Source organism: Protopterus annectens, chromosome 10.part0 (assembly GCF_019279795.1).
Source record: "Protopterus annectens isolate FY-2018-M chromosome 10.part0, PAN1.0, whole genome shotgun sequence".
NCBI classification, from domain to species: Eukaryota; Metazoa; Chordata; order Ceratodontiformes; family Protopteridae; genus Protopterus; species Protopterus annectens.
The window spans coordinates 1,376,730,496-1,376,755,781 of NC_056744.1; the positions used below are offsets into that span (position 1 = coordinate 1,376,730,496).

Sequence of the window (25,286 nt, forward strand, 5' to 3'; positions counted from 1 at the left end):
CTGGCCTGAGCCCACTGTGTAATCATTCTGTACCTGCAGTTCATGAATAATAAAGCAGATTTATTGCAAATCAGCTGTATGTACAAAAAAGTTAATTATCAGCCACATGTAAAATCACGTTCAGAGTATTAATTGATGCAGAAATTATGCAATCAGCAGAGAGAGAGAGTGTGTGTGTGTGTGTGTGTGTGTGTGTGTGTGTGTGTGTGTGTGTGTGTGTGTGTGTGTGTGTGTGTGTGTGTGTGTGTATGTGTGTGAGAGTGTGTGCATTTGTGCATCTCCTGGGTATCTATAATCACCAAAGCTATGTCCATAGTCTGTATAGGAGTCCAGCGATCACATTCGATGTGTTCAATGCATGCACTGTACTCCTTGATCTTGCCAGTTTATCCTTGCTGTCATTGTCACTGATTGCACATCCTCCAACATCAGGCTGTGGGAATTCAACAGTGGTTGTGCCAGACAATGAGTCACTCGTGAACAGAACAAAATACCAAGTGTAAGTACGTAAGTATTACCCAATAATTGAAACATGTTGTAAAGAAAATGAAAACACTGTTATCTGTGTTAGCATGTCTGGCAGGAGATCTGTGAATATTTTCAGATTGACTGTATTATATGCCAGCATGTCCAATTGTGAAATATAAATACGTTCTTTAAATGTTGAGTATTTCCCTGTTTACACAGAATGTTCAAAGAATCTGTCAGTGTTTTCATACATTTCTAGCTAAGCATGTTTGAGATGGATATTCTAAAGTACTGTGCAGAATCAGCTGAAAAGTGAGTGATGTCATTATAATGTTCCTGGTTGCTAGATGAATATTTAAACAGCTGATTGACAGGGAAAGAAAATTTTAAACAGCTGACTGTTATTTTTAAAACTAGACAGTTGACACTGCTGAAGATAGTTGAGACTGCAGTTTGTCAAGTACTGAACAGTTTGTCAAGTGCTGTGTAGTCAGTGAACACTCATGAAAGAGAACTCACCAAAAACTGTAAGCTTGCCTTTTGCCTTGCTGTTATGTGATAGATTAGATCAGGGACAGTATTCTTTAGTTAGATTAAGAAAGATTAGTTATTAAGATAGAGTTTTTCTAGAATAATGGACTCCTTTCCTGCAGTTTAATTTTACATTTCTGGTAACTGAGTTCTGGTCTTTATTGAAAGCTATTGGTTTACATTCTTGTAATCATTTTCTTCTTCTTCTTCTTCTTTCAGCTGCTCCAGTTAGGGGTTTCCACAGCGGATCATCTGTTTCCATTTCTTCCTGTTCTCTGCATCTTGCTCTGTCACACCAATCACCTGCATGTCCTCTCACCACATCCATAAACCTTATCTTAGGCCCTCATCTTTTCCTGTTATCTGGCAGCTTCATCCTTAGCATCTTTTTCCCAATATACTCTGCATCCCTCCTCAGCACATGTCCAAACCAATGTAATCTTGCCTCTCTGGCTTTGTCTCCAAACCTTCCAACCTGGGCTGACCCTCTAATATACTTATTCCTAATCCTGTCCACCCTTGTCACACCCAGTGCAAATCGTAACATCTTTAACTCTGCCACGTCCAGCTCTGACTCCTGCCTTTTTGTCATTGCCACTGTCTCCAACCCACATAACATAGCTGGTCTCACTACCCTCTTGTAGACCTTTCCTTTCACTCTTACTGGTACTTGTCTGTCACAAATCACTCCTGACACTCTTCGCCACCCACTCCATCCTGCCTGTACTCTCTTCTTCACCTCTCTTCCACACTCACCAGTACTCTGAACTGTTGATCCCAAGTATTCAAACTCATCCACCTTCACCAACTCCACTCCTTGCATCCTCACCATTCTTCTATCCTCCCTCTCATTCACACACTTATATTCTGTCTTAGTCCTGCTGACCTTCATTCCTCTTCTCTTTAGAGCATATCTCCACCTCTCCAGGGTCTCCTCCACCTGTTCCCTATTCTCACTACAGATCACAATGTCATCTGCAAACATCATAGTCCATGGAGACTCCTGTCTGATCTCTTCTGTCAACCTGTCCATCACCATTGCAAATAAAGGGCTCAGAGCTTATCCTTGATGTAATCCCACCTCCACCTTAAATGCATCTGTCATGTCATTCCCACCGCAGACCTCACCTCTGTCACACTACCCTCGTACATATCCTGTGCCACTCTTACATACGTCTCTGACACTCCTGACTTCCTCATACAATACCACAACTCCTCGCTAGGCACCCTGTCATATGCTTTCTCTAAGTCCAAAAAGACACAATGCAACTCCTTCTGACCTTCTCTGTACTTCTCCAACACTCTCAGAGCAAACATTGCATCTGTAGTGCTCTTTACTGGCATGAAACCATACTGCTGATCACTAATCATCACCTCCCTTCTTAACCTAGCTTCCACTACTCTTTGCCATACCTTCATGCTGTGATTGATCAATTTAATCCCTCTGTAGTTAGTACAGCTCTGCACATCACCCTTATTCTTAAAAATCGGTACCAAAACACTTTTTCTCCATCCCTCAGGGATCCTCTCACTTTCCAAGATTTCATTAAACAATCTAGTTAAAAACTCCACTGCCATTTCACCTAAACACCTCCATGCTTCCACAGGTATGTCATCTGGACCAACAGCCTTTCCATTCTTCATCCTTTTCATAGCTATCCTTACTTCCTCCTTGCTAATCCACTGCACTTTATGATTCACTATCCACACATCATCCAACTTTCTCTCCCTCTCATTCTCTTCATCCATCAACCTCTCAAAGTACTCTTTCCATGTGTTCAACATACTCTTCTCGCTTGTGAGTACATTTCCCCTCATTATCCTTTATCACCCTTACCTGCTGCACATCTTTACTAGCTTTGTCTCTCTGTCTAGCCAGTTGATACAGGTCCTTTTCTCCCTCCTTAGTGTCCAACCTTTCATACAACTCTTCATACGCCTTATCCTTAGCCTTCACCATCTCTCTCTTTGTCATGTACCTCATCTCCTTATATTCCTGTCTACTTTCTTCATCTCTCTGACAATCCCACTTCTTCTTCACCAACCTCTTTCTCTCTATACTCTCCCGTACTTCCTCATTCCACCACCAGGTCTCCTTGTCCTCCTTCCTCTTTAGAGATGTCACACCAAGCACCTTTCTAGCCATCTCCCTTACTAGCTCTGCTGTAGTTACCCAGCTATTGGGTAACTCTTCACTGCCACCCAGTGCCCATCTTAACTCTTCCCTGAACTCCACCTCACAATTACCCTTTTTCAATTTCCACCATTTGATCCTTGGTACTGCCCTCACACTCCTCCTCCTCAACTTGATCACCAATGTCATCCTACAAACCACCATCCTATGCTACCTAACTATACTTTCCCCTGCCACCACATTACAGTTTCCAATCTCCTTCAGACTGGCCCTTCTACATAAAATATAATCCATCTGTGTGCATCTCCCTCCACTCTTGTATGTCACCCTATGCTCCTCCCTCTTGTTCAAATACGTATTCACCACAGCCATGTTCATCCTTTTCGCAAAATCCGCTACCATCTGACCTTCTGAATTCCTTTGCTTAACACCATACCTACCCATCACTTCGTCACCCCCTCTGTTGCCTTCACCAACATGCCCATTGAAATCTGCTCCAATCACCCATCACCACTTCATCCAACTCACTCCAAAAATTTTCTTTCTCATCCATCTCACACCCAACTTGCGGAGCATATGCGCTTACAACATTCATCATTACACCATCAATTTCCAGCTTCATAAACATCACTCTATCAGACACTCTTTTCACCTCCAAAACACTCTTAGCATACTGTTCCTTCAGGATAACCCCTACGCCATTTCTCCTCCCATCCACACCATGATAAAACAATTTGAACCCGCCTCCGATACATCTAGTCTTGCTTCCCATCCATCTGATCTCTTGCACACACAATATACCAACCTTCCTTTTGTCCATCATATCAGCTAGCTCTCTCCTTATACCAGTCATACTGCCAACATTCAAAGATCCGAACCTCATTACCACAGTCCTAGCCTTTACCTGCCTTCAGGCATGCCTTCCCCCTCTTCTCCTCCTTTGGCCAACAGTAGCCCAATTTCTGCCAGCACCCTGTTGGCCAACATTACTGGTGGCAGTCATTGTTAACTTGAGCCTAGACCGATCTGGTATGTATTTCTGTACTGTTGTCCACATGTATGATTTGGCAACATTTTATGCCGGATGCCCTTCTTGACGAAACCCTCTCCATTTGTCCGGGCTTGGGACCAGCACAAAGAAATGCACTGGCATGTGCATCCCCATTCTTGTAATCATTTTATTTATTATTAAATTTTTTTCATTACTTTACATTGTGGATGGAAATCCGTGTTTTTCTTTAGAGATTAGAGAGTATTTCTACCTGTTTGATACTCCCCAGGTCCCTTCAAAGGCCTGGCTGTTCTGGTCATGAATATAATTTATTTTGATATTTAATTTTCATAATTGAGCACCCCTTTAAAAAGGCATGAAGATAATCTGATTGATGGTAGCATTGCATTATTATTTTGGGGAAGGGACACAGCTGGCAATCTGTGTCAGACTTTCCCAGAAATGTTTGGATGTGTGAGATTTAAATTTACTTTGAGGGTATGTGTATCAGAGGTCTTAAACTGGGACACTTTGCATTGAAGTGTAAAATAAGAAAATATGTTTGGGGTGAACAGAAGTATATGATCCAGTCCCAGGACAATAGAGTGTGTCCCTGTTGTGCTCTTAGGGGAAAATTGTGAAAAATTACTTCTTTTAAGTAATAGTCTCATACTGGAGTCAGTAGTGAGGATTGAAGCTCCTTAGTTACTGACCCAGGATAGTAAGGGATGTCATTTTAGCCAGACATCATTTTATCCATGGTAGTCCAGGGAGATATAGCCAGACATCACACATGCATCAGGTCGTGTCCATATAGTAACTATCGAAAACCAAACATTTAAATAGCATACATTGTGGAGATGGTCATGCAGCTTAAATACCTGATGTTGCTTCTTTTTCTTCTTCTTCTTCTTCTTCTTCTCCTCCTTTTGTAGAAAATCCAAACAAATAGAACCAGTAAAACTAAACAAGACAGCCCAATTCAACTGCAGAACGCTAGTTTATTAGTGCTAGGTTAAAAATACGGCATAATAGTGACAAGTACTTGTCACTATTATGCCGTATTTTTAACCTAGCACTAATAAACCAGCGTTCTGCAGTTGAATTTGGTTGTCTTGTTTAGTTCTTCTCCTTTTGGCCTTTTCTCATTAGGGGGTTGCCACAGTGGAGCAATGGTCTGCAGAATGATTGGTAGTGGAGTTTTACAGTGTCAGGTTGCCAGTCCGATGCCCAACCTTTCACAGAAGGCACACACATTTACTCATTCACACCTAGGGTCAATTTAGAGTGTCCAATCACCTACAGCACATCTTTGGGATGTGGGAGGAAACTGGAGCACCCAAAGGAAAGCCATGCGACCACAGGGAGGACATGCAGACTCTACACAGAAGGCACCCCAGCTGAGAATCAAACCAGAGAACTTCTTGCTGTGAGGCTATATAACCCAAATCAGGCAGTATTAATAACTTTGCCAGTGAGTAATGGGTCAAGTGGAATTACAGCTAATGTTATGGAAGAATAGCTACTTACCCGGGGCATCAGTGGTAGATACTCTTGGTGCATAATGGAGGACTGCATCAATGTCCAGCACTACACTGAGGGACCATGTGTAGGTGTTACTGCCTCTGACAGAGGTAAAAACTTCTCCATCTTCATCAGTGGTAGTGGCTCAAGCAGTGGGCCACTACCCATTGACCTACTTTTCCACGCTAGGTGGACAATTTATTTTTCGGCAGCATGAAGTTTATTTATACATTGGACCCAAAAGACCCAAAAGATGGAAAAAGTTAGATCAATTCCTTAAAAAATGGACATTCTATCTGCACCTCCTTCCTTTCTTATTGGCTATCCTTCACATTTGAATAAGATGCAATACATTACCCAGGAAATTAGTCAGAAGTTGTTTTATTTAATAAATTCTGATTTCCTTTGTTCTTTATCATGCTCTGTCTGAACTTTATGTCATATTAATAAAATGAATATACACATACTATGAATCTGCTTTAGAAATTAAATGCAAGGGATAGCTCTCTTTCCTGAGTGTGCAGGATATCTATTTTGTGGTTCTTACCTTACTAGGCTTTTAATTCAATCTATTCTCTTTTGGTCTTACTTAAGATATTTTCTATTATATATTACTATATAACTTTTTTGTTAATATTGAACTTCCCAATATTTTTATCTTAGCACTAATATCGCTAGATTTTTTATCAATTTAAGAGTTAAAATCACTACATTATTTGATGTAATACATGTTCTAGGTTTGCTACTGCTATTGTAAAACATTTGATATTATCACTATATGTTAAGGGCTCTTTTTCCTTTCTCTGCTCTCTTACATTTCACTGTTTAAGATTATAATGTTTATAGTTTTAATCTTGTTAGCTACATTTCTTATACTTTTGATAGAACTGGATTCATATTAGTCATCTCCAACAAATTATTTTGATATTTGAACAGGAGCTGGTTTATAATATTTTGACTGTTGTTTACCATTGTAAGCCACAACATTCATAACTCATATTTGGATAATACTCTATTAAAGAAGGGAGAAACTATTAACACCACTATTTTATGTTTTGGTGAAATTTCCCAGATGGACAGATGAAATGGGTTGCAAGACTACCTTTTCAGTATTTGTCCCTGTAAAAGTGGGAATTTTTACCTGGTTCACATTTCTAATATCTATTTCATACTCTATCCAGAAAATGTTTTACTTTTAACCAGCTGAACACCCTACAAGGAGTGCCACAAAAAGATCTGATCACTTATACTAACAGTTTAATTTTCCATGTAAAAGAGGAAATCCTAAGCAGGTATAATGTTCTTTCAATGCCTTTTAATCATTCTTGTCCATGCCATATTTACTTACTATATATCTTTATTACCCATAGTTCCCCCATAAAAGCAGGAATCAAGCTATATTTTTTTATACTCAGATGGGTGAGATACTGCAGTTAGATTTACAGTGATGCCATCCTGTATTTAAATTGAATGCAACTAATATAATGTACTGTGTACTGATGATTATCAGGGTGGTGGGTTATGTACTTTAGAGGTAGATTTTGTGGGTTTGATGAAGTCTAAATAAAAGCACCATGTACGTTAATGGAAATACCTTGTTACTACTTTTACCACTGCTGTAAAACTATGTAAAGGGAAGGGTGCCCAGGCTGGATTTGCATAATTTGAACTGCCCAACTGGTTCAACATGCAAACTAAGGTACAATTAGGCAGCCCAATTGCCTCCTAATATGTTTCAGCAAATGAGAGTCCTCTACCCTGTTACACCTTCCATTGAGCATTATAAAAGCATGTATATAAGCTGAACAGATTCATTATGTAACTAAGCGCTCATATATCAAATAAAAAGAGTAAAGCTTGCATTTGGAACTGATTTAAAGCTTCTTTGTAACATTTCAACAAGAAAATGAATGAGGCAGTAGGAAAAATGTACACATTGTAATCTTCAACCAACTCAAGTTTCAAAATAGCAGAGGGCAAGTACCAAAAGTAGTTTTTAGGACTACCCAAGTATCACTGTTTATGCCATATTTGTAGAAAAAGATTCATGCAAAACAAAATGATGTTGAATATGACTTATCAGGGAGGAGCAACTTGTCCCTAAGAGCAACAGGTTAAAATATATTACTGTAGTCATTATTTATTTCACTTTGATTACAGTGAAGTATCAGAGGTATATGCAGTGGGAAAGTGTCTGTCTATAGAGTTGGAAAGCAAGCTATGTGTGATATATTTTACTTTATCATAGTTAAAGGATAATTAATATGACTTGTTAAGGGAGGGCAGTATATGTAACTGGCAGCAACAAGCTAAAATATATGCCTCTGGATATTATTTCTTTCACTTTGATTAACAGAAGTATACAACACAATAGCAGTTGTCTTTGAGAGTATTTTACTTCACTCCAGGTGGTGGGCAAGCCAGAGTCAGCTCAAGCCAAGCTCAAGCATGAGTATAAGCTCCACTTGGGCTTGTAATCTGGCAAGCAAAATATTTTTTTTTTTTGGGGGGGGGGGTAACTGCTGATTGTTGATTCTGACCAGAACTGCAGGCTGAGTGTGCTTTCTCTTAGGTCTGGTCTGCATTTCAAACCACTGCAGTTCCAGAGAGGGTGATGCCAGACTGCTGAAAAGGAAGAAAATTTAAACATTTTGCATGGGAGTGGAAGACTATTACAAGATGTTGTAACTGAGCAATTCTTTTATAAAATAGATTGCAGTTCATTTTTAAGATGCGGTCAGCTATGTCTCACGGATTCACTTGTGAATCTTAAATCTCAAATATTCATCTGAAATTATAAATATCTTATACAGGCACTTCCATGCAATGGTTCTCCATTTAGGGGATAAAGTGATTCAGCTAGGTCAGCTAGGGTACTGGAGGATGCGTTTAATTTTCACCTCATCTCCTTCCAAAATTGTTATCTCCAAAATTCTCACTTTATAAATCAGCATCATATCATAGTAAAGTTGTATTGCAGAACTAGATGACTATCTATTATCTTTTGCCTCAAAAGAAAAACATAGTCAAAAGCAGTACAAAGAGGAATGTTAATAAAGATTCTACTTGTTGAGGGTGAAATATAGTTTTAAAGTGGGTGTGGAGATGACAGATATGAAAAATAATAATTTAACTTTGATCAACTTATTGTCCTTTGCATTCATACACAGCCTATCACTATAACCTAATCATAACCACTTTCTGAGTTGCACACTTGAGGAGGTTAAATCTGATTATGTTTAAGAAATAATCACCAAAATAATGTATTTAATTTTGTTTCTGTCATCCAGGCCATACCCCTCCTCATGTGCTATACTGGCAGTTATTTATATGTATTCATGTAAGCATTCTGTCCTCCTGACTCCCACCCCAATATAGCAAGCGTTTGAATCTATATGCATCATTGATGATAATGATTATTTCAGGTCCTCTGCCAGAAACAGCATTTGCTGCTCATTGCATGTTCCCCACCTTGCAATCACTATTTTGTATTAAAAAGTGAAACAAAATGTAATTAACAATAATCACTTTTAAATGCAATGAGTACTGCTAAAGTGCATTGGTATACTTCCCATACATAAGTGTTTTACAGTTAATATCATTTGTGGATATTTTCTAAATATTAAAGTTGCAAGTGGTTTGAAGACAAAATGATCTTGGATATTTTACTTTCACTCTTGTCTCACTTTTTCTTTATGATCATACCCACAAAATGATGTCATCTTGTGTATTGGCAATGTTTTTAATTACACAACAAAGCATTCTAGGTAATTAAAAAACAACATACTTCTTTATAGGAATAGTGGCTTACCTTGTGGTTTTACTAACAGAGTGTCAAATGAATTACTTTTTAATGTTGCATGTTCCGCCCATGAGACATAGCTGACACATTATCTTATCAAGACACAAGACTCCTCCATTGTAACACTTAGTATGGAAAAAGAGTAACTTGAACATTAATGTAGGCAGTGAGACATTGTGGGTTAAGTCTTTCATAATATCATGTCAGGAGTTTTCAGCTTCAAGTAAATTTTCAAGAGGCAGTGCTTATCAACAAAATTAATAGCAAAAATAACACGCTTTTTACATCAAACACTGTAAGATTTCATAGGGTATATGGGAAAGAGATTAATCTCATCCCTAATGGTTGGTTGCTTATATATTTTCTATAGAAAGTGTGACTGTGAAGACTGTTAGAGAGGGGAGAAGGCTGCCTGCCTAGCCATATAGAATTTTATACATAATTCTATCATTTGTAAATATGAATGTGAATTACAGACATGTTGTTTTAAATGAAAAAAAAGCTGTTACAAAAATGTGGCAACAGTGCCTTCTACTGACCCAGTAAAAGCATGTTGTGCCCCTTTGATACAAAGTTGGCTCCAGTCCGGCTAGATGAAGGTTTCCTGCCTATTGTTTTAAGGCTAAAGTTAATGACCAGAATTTACATGTAGAATGTCCTTTATTGCTCTAAGTGTAAAAGAATGTAAATGCAGTTTCTGTCAGCCTGGGAACACCAAGAAAGCGTGAAATGATGTAATATTTTATCAGAACTGCAGTTTCAATTTAAACATAGAGAATCAGAAGGCATTAAGCATTTTTGTTTGGACCATCTAACTCAGCACAGCCTGTTGTCTTAAGTAAGTTATCTTACAAGTGTGTTTTCTTGTAGAAATAGCTAGGACTATAAAGATAAGACTAAGTGTTTTTCTGTGATGTCAGAACTTTACTACTGATTTATTTTAAGTATTTCTGTGTGATCTCTGAACTCTTGACTAGCAGTGACTGTGTAATAGAAAGTATGGTCTTGTGGTTTTAATTATTTATTATTAAATATTTTAAAACCTTTTAACTGTGGCTGGTTTTGTGTAGAGATAATATAAGCTTTTTAGAGTACTTGTATGCCTTTGGTAAAACTGTACATAACCACTCTAATAAGCCTTGACTGTAGTAATACTACCAATTGGATAATAATATTGCACAATAATAATTGGACATCCTTTTAAGGGCCTTTGAGTAGTTGATAATTATTAGTGGGTGATGGCAGCTGGTACTACCGTATAGTCTGGGAAAAAGTGGCACAGGTGGAGAACCTGTGCCAGCCTTCCCCAGAAGTGTCTGTGTGGTTGTATAAATTTTCTCAAATTTTGTGTGTGTGTGTGTCAGCTACTTGAGCAGGGACATGAAGCACTGGTTAAACAGAGAGGGTGCTAGAGGTTTTAGCTTGCTCACTAGGCTGAGATCTGGACCCTATAGCTGTGCCAGTGGGGAGTCTTATTGAGGACCTGGAGAACAAGGGAGCGACCAGCCCCAGACTGACTGTGATATCTGTGTGCTCTTAAGGGAAATTGCACTTTACTGTGTGTATTTGTTATCCTTTCCTCATATATGAGACACTCTCTCTGGTGTTTGTGGTGAGGTTTGAGGCTCCTTGATTGCTGGGCCAGGGCATGGGCATCACAGTGACAATGTGCTTTAAAAGGTCCCTCAGATTTATCAGGTGGTCTATTCATACTGTCGGTAGTCCTGCCAGGAAAAAAAAATGTTCCCTATATATCAGAGCATCTGCTACCTATGGAAGCTCCTAGATAAATGAGAACAGATCACAGAGTAATCTATGTCATCAGATGTTCTCTGCATCAGAATTAAGTGTTTATTTTATGTCATTATAGGTTATGGGCTGTCTAATCATAGGCTTTTACTGCATGAGAGGGAGGGAAGACAGATAGCATATGATGCATAGCATGGTGCCTCACTTCCATGTTTAATTATTAGTAATTTTTAACTACTTTAGGGTAATTGTTTTATCAATACATTAATTATGCTAAGGAAATACATATCTCTAAAGTGTCTTAAGAATAAAAACTTCCCCTTCTTTAAAACTCATAGTTTTCATGATTTTAAAATAAGCAAGCAAAGGTACCAGAAAATTAAGTTACCTCAGATAATTTGGCACCCAAAATTAAAGGGTTCACAGGAACTCTTATACAAATTCCTGTATGACCCATGATTGCAATTGTTACTAGTATTAGGCACATTCACAAGCTTATATTGTGTTGGGTTGTGATTATAGCCATGTTCTTCAGTACAAGTTCATGATGGATAATCATTCCTAATGATTATACCTTATGGAATATGAGCTATAAGTTATGCACCACAGGAGTCAATTTAAGCATTTTCCCATTAACAACTGTAAATTCTCTGCAAAGTTATGGGTTATCACACTGCTGTTCTGTGAATATAAGTTCATTAGGAAGTGCATGTCTGTCAGTAAGCATATTTTATTCTTCACAGAATTACCTGATATATCTGTCTGTTGTCTACACATATTTGTAAACTCCCTGTGTGTTATCACACTATTGTTCTGTGAATATTGTCAACAAATAATTGATTACTTATTGTCATATGTGGAATGTATCCATGACACTGTGAGGTATTGCCAGCTATGCCAACAGAAGTAGGGCAGTGGATGTATAACATATGCCAGCATAGCTAGCTTGGAGTTTGTAAATAATTATATGTCATTTGTATATAAAACTGATTTGTACAGGTGCTGGGTTGAAAATGCATTTGTAAAGTTGTTGTGTTAAAAGAAATGTACCAACAGTGGGTCTTGACTGTATTGTAAATGATTAAATATATATATGTTAACAGAAGATACAGGAAGAGAAGAGGTTAAGCTCAGTCCAGCTAACTTTGCAAAATAGTAAGAAATTAAATTACTTAATTTAGGTCATAAAGATTGTATCTTACAGTTCTGGCTGCAGCCAGAAATAAAATATCTATGCCAGAGAATGGTTTATCAGCTCCTGTGGGAAGAGTGGAAGTGTTTTATTGTTTTATAACTTCCGGAAGCTGCAACAGGGTCAGTTAATAGGAATAGGGGTAGCATGGGGACCAGAAGTCAGATGACCAGATGTATGTGATGTCATTCTGTAATCCAGCACTGAAATGATGTTTTTTAATACTAGATGAGGCAGAATTCTCATTGTGTTCTGATTTTGAAACCTGACAAAGAAGGACTCCTCACCTACTTCATCTTGCCTTGCTCTAGTAAGTTACCAGGGAATAGTAATTCTTCTGCTCAATCAAAAAAAAATATAGTGAGATTACTGTTTTCTGTATCTGTGTGAATCTAGTCATCTGTGTTATTTTAATATGTCCTGTGATGAAACTCTGGTGAGTGTTGTAAATAGATATTTCATATTTTCAAACCCTGTTATTGTTTATTATTAAATATATTAAAACTGTTCATTGTGGCTGGTCCGTTAGAGAATAGTTTAACCTTTGAGAGTACTCATATCTATTTGGTGACTCTGTGGCCACTTCTGAAAGTCGCATTGGTCAAAACACTACCATTTGTGCTAATACTAATTTCACTCAGTATAATTGCCTTAGAATAGCTGACTTTGGAGTGTCTGGTAGTAGTAATTACCTTATAGTCTGAGCAGAAGGAGCATAGCTAGTAAATCTTCGCCATCATTTCCCAGATGTGTGTGTGTGTGTGTGTGTGTGTGTGTGTGTGTGTGTGTGTGTGTGTGTGTGTGTGTGTGTGTGTGTGCGTGTGTGTATGCGTGTGTGTGTGTGTGTGTGTAAAAATCAAATCTCAAAGTGTGTGTATGACAGCTGTTTGGAGCGCTGGTTTCACAGAAAGAGTGGAGGAGGACTTGGTTTGGACACTTGGCCAAGGACTCAAGTCTATAACTGCGCCAGTGGGTAGTCTTACTAGGGACCTGGAGAGAGACAGAGAGAGAAATCCAGACCCCAGACTGAGTGTGTTTTCTGTGTGCTCTTAAGGAAAATTGTGCTTGGTGCAGAGAGCTGCATCTGGAAATACTGTGTATATCTAATTTTGTTCCAAGTAAACATCCTTCTCCAGTGTCAGTGTGGTGAGGATTCAGGCTCCTTGATTACTGACCCAGAGGGGGACATCACAGTATCTTTGGGACCAATAGTTGATACTGTATAACACCACAATATCACCTATTCTAAATAGCTTTCCCTTTGTGAAAAGCAGTTATGGTACAAACATGCAAGGCAGACAGACTAAAATAAAAAGAACACAACCAGATTCTAAATTAATTACTTAAAAATGGATGCACCAAAACCATCTCTCACTAAATGCTAACAAAACTAAGATTCTCCTATTCACTCACTCTAAATCCACCCCCTCTGTCAAAAACCCATTTCAAATTACAAGCCTTAACAACTCCATCATTGACATCGTTCCCTCTGCAAAACTCCTAGGGGTCACCATTGATGAACACTTAAAATTCAATACCCACATCCAACTTAACATTAAAAAAACCCACATAAAACTTGGCCTACTATACAGAAATAATCAATTTCTCTCCCCCTCTACTAGACAGACCTTGGCCGCTACCTATCTCCTCCCATCTCTTCTATATGGTGCTCCTCTACTTACAAATCTATCATCCACCCTAACCACCAAACTGGAAATATGCTACAATAAAATCTCCAAATTCGCCACCAAGTCAAATTCCCTCTCTCATCACTGCACCTCCCTTCAAACTTTAAATTGGCTTGAACTCCCTAATCAACTAGACTACCTCCAAATTGTCTCAGCCCACAAACTTATATTCCATCCAAGCAGCTGCCCTGCACTATCAAATATTCTTCAACCTTATACCCCCCCCCCCAGACCCCTCAGATCTTCCCACTAAAATCTTATTTCCGTCCACAAACCTAAGTGCCCAGCTGGTCAGCTTCTAATCTCCTTTACCCTAGCTAAAAAATGGAATGCCCTGCCCGCTACACTAAAGACGTTTGACAACCTACACTCCTTCAAAACTCAACTCCACTGCCACCTGCAAACTCAAAGAAAATGTAACTGTACTCTTCATTCTATACCTCCTAAGCTCCCCTCCCCCTTCTCTCCTGGCTAAACTTCAAACCCCTCTATTCTGCCGCTTACTCACACATTGTTATTATAACTAACAAACCTTTTTCTTTTCTTTTTTTTTTCAACCTGTGCTCTATGCCTTTCACCCTCCAAGACAATTCCTCTTGAAAATCCTAATAGCGTGTTTTTTAAATGAATTCATACATGTTTTTCTAACTGTTTTGTGGAATTCCCACCTATTTTTGATTGTAATAATAGTTCAGTGTATTTTACTATTATCTTTCATTATGTGATTTACCACTGTACTATGGAGCTTTTCTCCCCGGGCCTCCACTGAAAACGGGCTCTCGAGCCCAGTGGACCTCCCCGGTCACCAAACTGAAATAAATAAATAAATAAATAAATAATAAATAAATTGTTGATATATTTTTATGTGATATATGCTAACATATACAACATATGCAGCTATTAGCATTAATTTGTGTCTCTGTTAGAGCTTTTTCACCTTCTGGCTTCCATTGAAAAAAAGAACACTCCTAGAAAATTAGGATCTTCCTACTAAATTAACTAAATAAATAAGTTAACAAACAAAAACATATATGTTTCATTTCTAAATTCTTTAAAGCAAATTTTAGCAGCTGGATAATAAATCTGAAGCATAATTTCATAATGTGCCATTTCTTATTAAATAATTTAGAGTAGTTACATGTAAAGATTATTACTGACTTCTCTGTCTCCATTTCAGGTGTTCATCAGACATTCACGGAGTGGTAACATGTCCTGGACCTGCTTGCATATGTAAAATGGATCCAGCCACAGGGCTGCCTGATGCAGACTGTATGTTTGTGCCTGACAAAGTGCAAAGTGCAACATCATCTGTGATGTATCTTCAAGGACTATCTTTTGTAAGTATTAAACAGATGTACTACAAAGAGTAAATTGATCATTTTTATTTCAGTAACCATGTAGATGGGTGGTATGGATTTTTATCTGCACAAAGGAGCTCTTCAAGACTGTTACATTTTCTATATTACATTCCTGAACTATCTCATTGGATTCAAGCTAATGTCTAAGGATGGAAATACATGTCTTATGTTAGAAAGCAGTCTGCATTTTAAAATAAGGCCACATAGGTCCATAGGTTCATAGGTATTTACTAGGCTAACAACAACAAGGGCCTTTTTAAGCCTAGCCATGGATCCCAAATCTCTGACAAGTTCTGATGCCCTTGATAAGTGTAGACAGGGGCTTGGAAGATGAACCATTTACAGGTTCCCTGAGTCCATTAGAGATGTAGGTATTAACACAGGGATGAATTTCCTGTTTCCCAATCCCCATTCAGTTGTTCATTTTGCACTTCAGTTGAGTTAGGGAGGAACACTGCTTCGTATGGATGGGGAGCCTTTTCCAGAGATGGGATAATCTCTGGGATACATACCGGTCTCTCCAGAAGGTCCTATGTATATCACAGGCAATGTTTAAGTCTTTAGAATTGGTAATTTTGGTGCTGTTTGTTTTGCAGATATGCAGGAAGTCCATCAGAGTGAGATCTGACAAATCCCTGTATGTCAGGTATAGATCTCCCATCAAAAGCCTGTAGAAGACAGAATACAGGGATAGAACTTTGAAACAGTCTGCATAGGATATTTTACGTACGCTTTGCATTCCTTTAGTGAGGAACCTCTGTGGACATTCCGATTGTTGGATAAGTCTGGTTAGGTACATACCAAAGGAGGCATTTTATTCAATGATAGGTCTAATGAATGCCAAATACAGTGGAACAATGACTTCCTTGGACTTAGATGCCATACCTTTATTTATAAGTTGAGCAAATAGAATGATTTCCTCACTACTGTAGGCATATGATGGTCAAAGGCTAGATTGCTATCTATGTGTGTCCCTAAGTCCCTAACTACTGGGTCATCTCTGAGGGGTGTGTTGTCAATATGATAATTACCAGGGGTGGATGACTTCCTGAAGGATACTATTATGCATTTCTTGGCATTTAGTTTTTGTCCATGGCTCTGATACTAGTTGTTTGTCTGTGTCAGCCACTCCTGGAAAACATTTGTGTCAGTGTGGGATTCAATGACAGCTCCTAATTTGCAACCATCTGCAAATTTAGTCAGCCAGAGACCACTGACATTGGCTTTGATTTCAGAGAAGTAAATGACAAAAAGTAGGTTTCCAAGAACTGATCCCTGAGGGACTCCACTTGTGACTGACCTCTTTATATAGGTGGACCCCCTGTTCTAACTTCCTGGCTCCTGTCTGTGAGCCAGTTGACTATCCATTGGGTGACATATGCATTTGTACCTAACCTCTTGAGTTTATCAACAATGCCCAAGTGGTATGTTGTGTCAAATGCCTTGGCCAGGTCAAGATAGGCAGTGTGAACCATTTGTCCTCATCCATTGCTTTGGTGACCTTCTCAAAGAAGTCCACCAGGTTCATCAGGCATGATCTGCCCTTGATGAAACCAAACTGAGTTGGGTTCAGTGTCTGGAAGTTTACTATATCTCTGTTGATCATTTCCATGATAATTCTTTCCATGGCTTTGCATATAAAACTAGTGAGACTTATGAGTCTGTAGTTTCCAGGGTCTGTAGATGGCCCAACTTTGTGCAGAGGGATGACTGTTGCTGTTCTCCATTCATGAGGCATGTAGCCTGTTTGGAGGCTATAGTTAAATAGCAATTCCAGAGGCCCTGATAGGTCATGTTTCATGCTATTTAGAAGGCATTATGGGATATTGCCTGGGCCCATTGTTGTAGTGTTCTTGGCCTTAGAGAGAGCATAAAGGACCTGTTCCCTAGTGATAGTGGGGGGAGTTATATTTGATGGTATTTCTTAAGGGAAGGTTGAGAAGGAGAGAAGGGTAAAGTTGGAGCTGAATTTATTGGCCAGTAGGTTTGCTATATCTTCTGGCTTACTGTAGGTGGCTCCATTTGCAATGAGCTCTGCACATAATTGTGTATTGCCTTTGAGGTTGCAGATATAGCTAAAAATGCCTTGTGGATGACTGTTGCTGTTCTCCATTTGGTTGTCCTTGACCTGGGAGGCCAAATTCATCTCAAATTTGGCTTTGGTAGACTTTATTTGTCCTCTGAGATGTTTGTTTAGTTTGATGACAGTGTTTTTATCCTGCTGGGTGCTGCACCTCCTAATTTTTGCCATGATTTTCTTCTTTCTGTTATACAACCTGTTGATTTTGTGATTCCACCAGGATGGCTTGTTTTTTTGAGTTAGTTCTGTACTTCTTCCTGGTGGGTACAGCTGTTTCTATGCAGCTATTAACATGCTTGTATAGGGATTCTGTGAGCAGTTCTGCATAGGCAGCAGTGTTCTCAGGGTTTATAGGGGCATAAAATATTACCAGGTTATCCTGTAATAGCAGGAGGTTAGCCTTAGAGTAATTCCTGAATATTCCAGGTTTAGCTGGGGCGCCAAGTTTTATTTTTACTTCAAAGGAGACCATTTTGTGGTCTGACCTTACAAGGGAAAACAAGACAGTAGGGGGTGTGCAGCACTCTCTCATATTAGTGAGGACTAGATCCGGTATGGCTGCACCCCTGGTTGGTGTATTGACCATCTGGTTCAGGGAGTTTGTGTTTACAAAATCCAGGAATTTCTGTGCCTGTACATTTGGTGTCATATAGAATTCCCAGTTAATAGTGTGGTAATTAAAGTCACCCATGAATATGGTATTGGGTTGAATGGTTAGTGTTTCTAATAATCTCGTATCCATGCCAACACATGTTGGTCTGTTGGTAACACATACATGGTATGGATTTCCTGAGTCATAGAGGGGACCTAGAGCTCACAAGGAAGTGGTATTGGATTTTGCCTATGGTGACTTAAACATGAATCAGCTCAAGTGCATTGTCCTGTTTGGCCAGCCTTGAGGTAATATTTATTTTTGATGTAAATAGAGACACCTCATATACACCATATATGCATTAAGTGGTCTCCTTATTTAAATAATAATGAGAGTAACTTGTAGCCGGCTGTGATGGATTCTATAACCATCTGGATATACAAAGCTGATATAAGTATACTTTTTTTGCACTTGATCTGTTTCCATGATAGTTACCAAAACTGTACTGCATTTATGTATTTGCTTAACTGAATATTGCTGGTCTCTGTCTGCATTTTGTTTTTCTCATCCTCCTGCCCAAGTGTTGTATTCTTAAACTTGGTTTTGGAATTGCCCACCCCTGCTGTAAATGTGATTTTGGACACTCCTCCCAGTCCCATCTCATTTGCTCATTCTACTGGGTACATAGAGAGCATTTGGGAAAGTCAACCCCCTTAGTTTCTTAATCTTGAATTATCTTCTGTTCCTCCCTCTCCACTTAACAAAAAAAATGACACTTTATTCAGCTACTTTAACTGTAATTTTGTTCTTCCTACTTTATTACCTTATTTTGCTTTGCTACTTGCTCTTAAGGGTTCAAGTTATTTTATTGTGCTGCATTTATTTCTGATTTTTAGTAGCCTGATTAAATGTATCTGTTATTCTAAGCCTCTTAGTTTTTGTTTTAGCACTTGGGCTTCAGGCCAGTTATTTTACATTTAAGATATTTTTTGTGGTCTACACTCTTGTGAACAAACCCTTATCAAAACCCTGTCTTCTTAAGTCCACCCAAGTATTCAGAACACTATGTCTGGACAACTCCCACCAGTTTCTCCTAACAGCCTGGTCGACATGAGCATAATGTTCACTGACAGCCCTTTTCTCCTAGCACATAATTCTTCTACTTGCGAGAAATGCATCAGTAACCTGGAATCCATGCTCTCTCACACCACAGTCAGTACTCCTGACAAACAGGAAATTGCCAGCACAAACTCTACACCACCCACATCACATACCAAGCACAACACACATCCACCTATGCAGAAGTCTTCAATAAAAACTTACCTAAACAGCAGAGACCTCCAAAACACACTCACAAACATTCCACACACAACACCAAATACATCACACACAGCAGACAAAACACCAGTATCTTACAAACATAGCTCATAAGGCATAACAATAAACCAACACAGCCCATAAGGCATAACAATAAACCAAACATACCAGTCATTGGCAACCCATTTGTGAGACACACCGATGTCCCCCTCACCAGACTCAATAAGGAGAAAGTTACAGTCAGTTGTCTGTCATGTGCCAGAATCCGCCACATCACACATACAATTTAGTCTCACCACAACAGGTACAAGTATGACTCTGTCATTGTCCATGCTGGTGTGAATGACTTGAGATGTCCCCCCCTAGACTACATGAAGAGAGAGATGCTTGAGCTCACAGAGTATATGTCCCAGGCAGGTATGACCCTAGCCCTAAGCAGCATCCTACCTTCACTAAGAATGATACCACAATACCAACAAAAATAATTTACTTCAACAACTGTCTTAGTTTCTAGTGTCATTCCAAGGGGATTTAGTATCTGTCTTCCTGGGATGACCTGGTTGATAGACCTTGATGCTTTGCCAGAGATGGCCTCCACCTATCACCCCTAGAATTCTGGATTCTGGCCAAGGTTCTTGCTTCCTCCACTGTGCCTTTTTTAGGCAATGTTCCAAAGACAAATCTTCCAACATAAAAGATCTGTCAAAAAGCAAATTGAAGGTCATGCTACTTAATGCTAGGAGCCTTAACCTGAAAATGCTCTCACTGGAGGCCCTCCTCGCACTGGAAGATGCTGACATCTGTGCAGTCGCAGAAACTTGGTTCAAGGCTGCGAAGAGCACACCTGCCTTACCAGGCTATACATCATTCCACACATCTGACCACAAAATGAGGTCAGGAAGACTAAGGATGATGGAGTCTCTATCTTCATTAAAAACAAGCACACCTTCAGACTGGTTTGTCAGCATGATGCAATAGAACTACTCCAGGTGCAACTGACAGTTGTCAAGACACCCATCTAAGTTATAAATAACTATATACCCTCCTCCATTACTCAGGACATCCACTCCTCCTACCTGGAACTACTTGACTCCATTAAGGTACCCCCTAACACCCTGATCCGTGGTGACTTCAACTTCCCCATTATAGACTAGGTGAACTATTCCTGCACTAACGCACTCACCCAGTGATTCCTTGACTTTATCATTTCTAACACACTAGACCAACTCGTCTCATCATGTACAAGGGAAGACAACATTCTAGACTTGGTTGTCACCAACCATGGACGACTGTTGCACCACTCCCATAGTAAGTTCTTCCTGGTGAGATCATATCATCGGTCTGTCTCATTCAAACTTTTTATCCTGCCCAACCCCCCCCCTCTAGCCGTAACAAGGCTAAAAACTTCTGAAATGCTGACTACAACCTCCTAAGGGAGGGTATCTGTAGCTTCAGACTACCAATCCCCCCCTTAGAGGATACAGACAACTATTCTGAACACTACACCAGTGCAGTATACAAGCACCTGTACAACTGTATAGGCTTGCCATACCCAACATAAATAAAATCTGCTTCTGAAGGAACCACAAACCTGTCTGGTGGGCATCCTCTCTCAACAGGTTTTATGACAAAAAGAAGAAGCTGTTCTCCATGGGTGAAAAGGAACATATTCCAAACTGGAAAACTCCCTCCTTAGCCTCAACAAACAAATTAGATCTAGTGAAAACCTCCAAAGCCAATTATGAATCAAAACTAGCCTCTGAAGCAAAGGGAAACTACAAAGCCTTCTTCAGTTACATCAGAAACCTTTGTGGCAAAGCCCAGGTTTGTTCCAAATTAGTACTTAATGGTACTACTTACACTGATCCTGTTAACTTAGCCAACCTGATAGCAGATAGCTTTAGTGCAAACTTCACCCCCTGTCCCCCACAAATGCCCATTCAACATCCCCTATTCTTGCCCCACACCTCACATCTCCATAGATCAAGTTTTAAAGGCCCTATCCAAGGCAAAGGACACAGCTTCCATGGGACCTGATAGTATCCCAGGCTGTATTCTGCACCATCTCCAGCAAGAACTAGTTTCTCCATTGAGCACTCTATTCAACCACAACTGAAGTACAGGCTTCATTCCAGCAGAGTGGAGCTCTGCCATTGTCATTCCTTTGCACAAAATTGATGCCACTACTGACCCTGTAAACTATCTCCCCATTAGCTTGACAAGTCTGATCTGTAAAGCCATGGAGCATATTATTATGGATCTCATAAACAAGGACATAGGCAATATCCAAGCACTTGATACCACCCAGTTTGGATTCATCAAGGGCAGATCTTGTCTGGCAAACCTGGTTGAATTCTTTGAGACTGTCACCAAGGCCCTAGATGAGGGAAAGTCAGTACATATAGCCTACCTTGACTTGGGCAAAGCCTTTGGTACAATCCCCACTTGGGCATCATTGAAAAGGTAACACAGCTTGGTGTAAATCCCTATCTCATCAGGTGGGTGGCCAACTGGCTCACCGATAGATGCCACAAGGTCAAATTAGATGTCTCCACCTCTGAAAGCAGACCTGTCACTAGTGGTGTTCCCCAGAGATCTGTCCTTGGAACCCTACTGTGTGGGATCTACTTCTCAGAGGTCCAGGCAAAGACAAAAGGCATGTGACTGTCCACATTTGCAGATAACTGTAAGTTGGTTGCTGTCACTGATTCCCCAAGTGATGTTAACATACTGCAAAAGGGTCTCACAGCAGCAAATGACTGGTGCCAAAGTCATGGCCATATGTTAAAAGCAAAAAAAAATCATACCATTCAGCAAAAACATGACCCCTACTGATTACCACATCAACAGCAATCCCCTAAGCACACAACCTGTGGTGAGAGACCTGGGTACATAGGTTGACAACAATCTCACAATCAACCATCATGTAGCGGCAGTGGTCAGAAAATCATTTTACTTGCTTCAGCTCATAAGTAAAGGGATTGCATCCAGAAAAAAGGAAGTTATTATCTCTCTGTACTCCTCCTTCATTAGGCCAATAATTGAGTATAATGCCCTGTTTGGTATGTACCTCTCCAAACACCTGCATCAACTGGAAATGCCACAGAAATACCTCATAAAGAGAATCCATGGCTTCCAACACCTGTCCTATGCAAACAGGCTCACATCATTATCACTCTACTTGGTATAATACAGATTGCTCAGAGGTGATCTGTGTCTCGCCTACAAGGCAATCTTGGACCCTGCCCTACTAGAGATGCTCCATATCCATAAATCTAACTCCTCATGCATTACTTGCTTGAAAGGCCTAAATCTAGTATGTAGCATTAATAAAACCTCCTGGGGAGATAGGTTTGTCTCCCAGAGGCTGCCCCATCTTTGGCATAGACTTCCCATACACGTCAAATAGAGTACCTTGCTGACTCTCTTCAAGCGCAACCTTGATGAGTGGACGGGAAACCACAAATTTGTCCCAGGGGTTCCACCTGTGTCCCTCACTTACAGGGGCAATAGGTGCTGACTGACATTTCTTTTTTAGGGATAAACTGTTGGCTAAGCTTGTAAGGGTCCCAGGGCCATTAGCCTAGTAACCTGCTATGATCCATTAAGTATATTTTAGTATCATATTTTTCAGGGATAGAGGACTAATAATTAAAATACATTCTGTGAGTTGGAAATAAAACATCCAAGAGAAGTCTGAAAGCAATATTGCATATTTGGATTTCTTACTTACAGATTATGAGCACGTGCACAAATGCTTGGATCTCACCATATCGAATAGAACCAAGATGCTCTCCTCCAACAATAGGAGGCTAATCTGGTGGTTCCCCAGCCATCAATAAACTCTACAACATAAGGAAGAAACTGTTGCAGAAAATAATGAAATCACAAGACTTGAAAAACTCCCATACTAGACTCAACAAAAATTTAAGATCCCTTATCAAATCCTGAAAAGCCAGCTATGAAGGCAGGATTGTGGCCAACACCAAATACAACCACAAAGCCTTCTATAGCTATATCAAGAACCTCCAAGGCAATACCCATATTTGCTCTGAGTTATTGCACAATGGTACCTCCTATACCAAGCAAACAGATATAGCCAACATACTGGCTGACAGATTCAGTGCCAACTTTACCCCTCTACCCCCCCCCCAAAGGCCCTATCAGAATACCAGAAGAAAGCCTGGTATCCACCATTTCTGCAGCACAGGTAAAAGCTGTATTGTCCAAAGCCAAGAATACAACATCCATGGGACCTGATGATAGCCCTAGCTGCATCCTACATGAACTACAAAATGAACTGGCAGCACACCTGTGTGCCCTGTTCAATCACAGCCTTACCTCAGGCTTTGTCACTAATGAATGGTGCACTGCTACAGTCATCCCTCTCCACAAGGGGGGAGCAACTAAAGACCCTGGGAACTACCACCCCATTAGCCTGACGAGGCTGGCATGCAAAGCTATGGAGTGCATCATCATGGACCTGCTCAGCAAAGATATAGGCAATCTCCAAACTCTTGACCCCACACAGTTTGGCTTCATTAAGGGGAGATCCTGCCTGCTGAAACTGGTTGACTTCTTCGAGGCAGTCACCAAGGCTGTGGATGAGGGTAAGGCAGTGCATACAGCCTACCTTGACCTGGCCAATGCCTTTGATACCATTCCCCACTCAGCTATCATTGTTAAACTCACCAAATTAAGCATCAACCCTTATATCACTAGGTGGGTTGCAAGTTGGCTCACAGACAGGACCCACAGAGTGAAAGTTGCGGACTCCATGTCAGACTGCGACCAGTCATGAGTGGAGTCCCACAGGGCTCGATCCTGGGCCCTCTCCTGTTTGGCATCTACTTCTCAGAAGTCCAGGCCAGCACAGAAGAACACTGGTTGACCAAGTTCACTGATGATTGCAAGTTAGGAGTCATTATCAACTCCCCAAGTGATGCAGACATCCTACAAAAGTGTCTCTCTGAGACCAATGACTGGTGTTGGAACCATGACCTTAAGCTTAATGCCAAAAACTGCATTATCTTTCCCTTTGGAAAAAACACAGCTCCCACGAATTACCACATTGATGGAAGCCCACTATGCACTGAAGGGGCCATAAGAGATCTAGGCACCCAGGTCGACAGCCACCTCACCTTCGACCACCATGTTGCCACTGTGGTCAGAAAGTCCTTCTATGTGACATATCTTATAACCAAAGGGTTTATATCCAGAAAGAAAGAGGTCATCATCCCACTCTACTCATCCCTCATTAGACCAGTCATCAAATATAATGCCCCATTTGGCATGTACCTGACCAGACACCTACAACGGCCGGAGAGGCCACAAAAGTACCTCACAAAAAGGATCCTATGTCTTAAACACATGTCCCACATGGACAGACTGAAGAAACTTCAGCTGTTCTCAGTCTCTTATCGTCTACTCAGAGGTGATCTCTGCTTGACTTACAAAGCCATGTCCAACCCAGACCTACTTGAAATGCTACACCTAAGGAAATCACAATCCCCCTACGCCATACTCTCCAGGGACCACAACCTCACTACCACAATCAACAAAACATGCTGGAGGGACAGGTTCATCTCCCAAAGACTGCCCATACTCTGGAATAAGCTTCCCATTGATATCAAGCAGAGCACCTCGCTGCCCCTCTTCAAGAGAAATCTAGACAAGTGGATGGGTAACAGAAAGTTCACCCCAGGGATCACTCCAGTTGCCCTACTGGATAGAGGCACTGTGAACTAGTATTTGGTAGCACGGTGTCAGGGAAAATTTTATTGTGCTAGGCTTGTAAAGACTTCAGGGCCATTAGCTATGAACCTATGAACCTATGTTAAGTTTAAAATGTATCCAAGAT

General features: G+C 40.1%; 1 pseudogene; it reads left to right on the top strand.

The window, feature by feature from the left end:
* Positions 1-25,286, top strand: part of LOC122814284 — a 1,664,844-nt pseudogene that overhangs the window by 208,064 nt on the left and 1,431,494 nt on the right.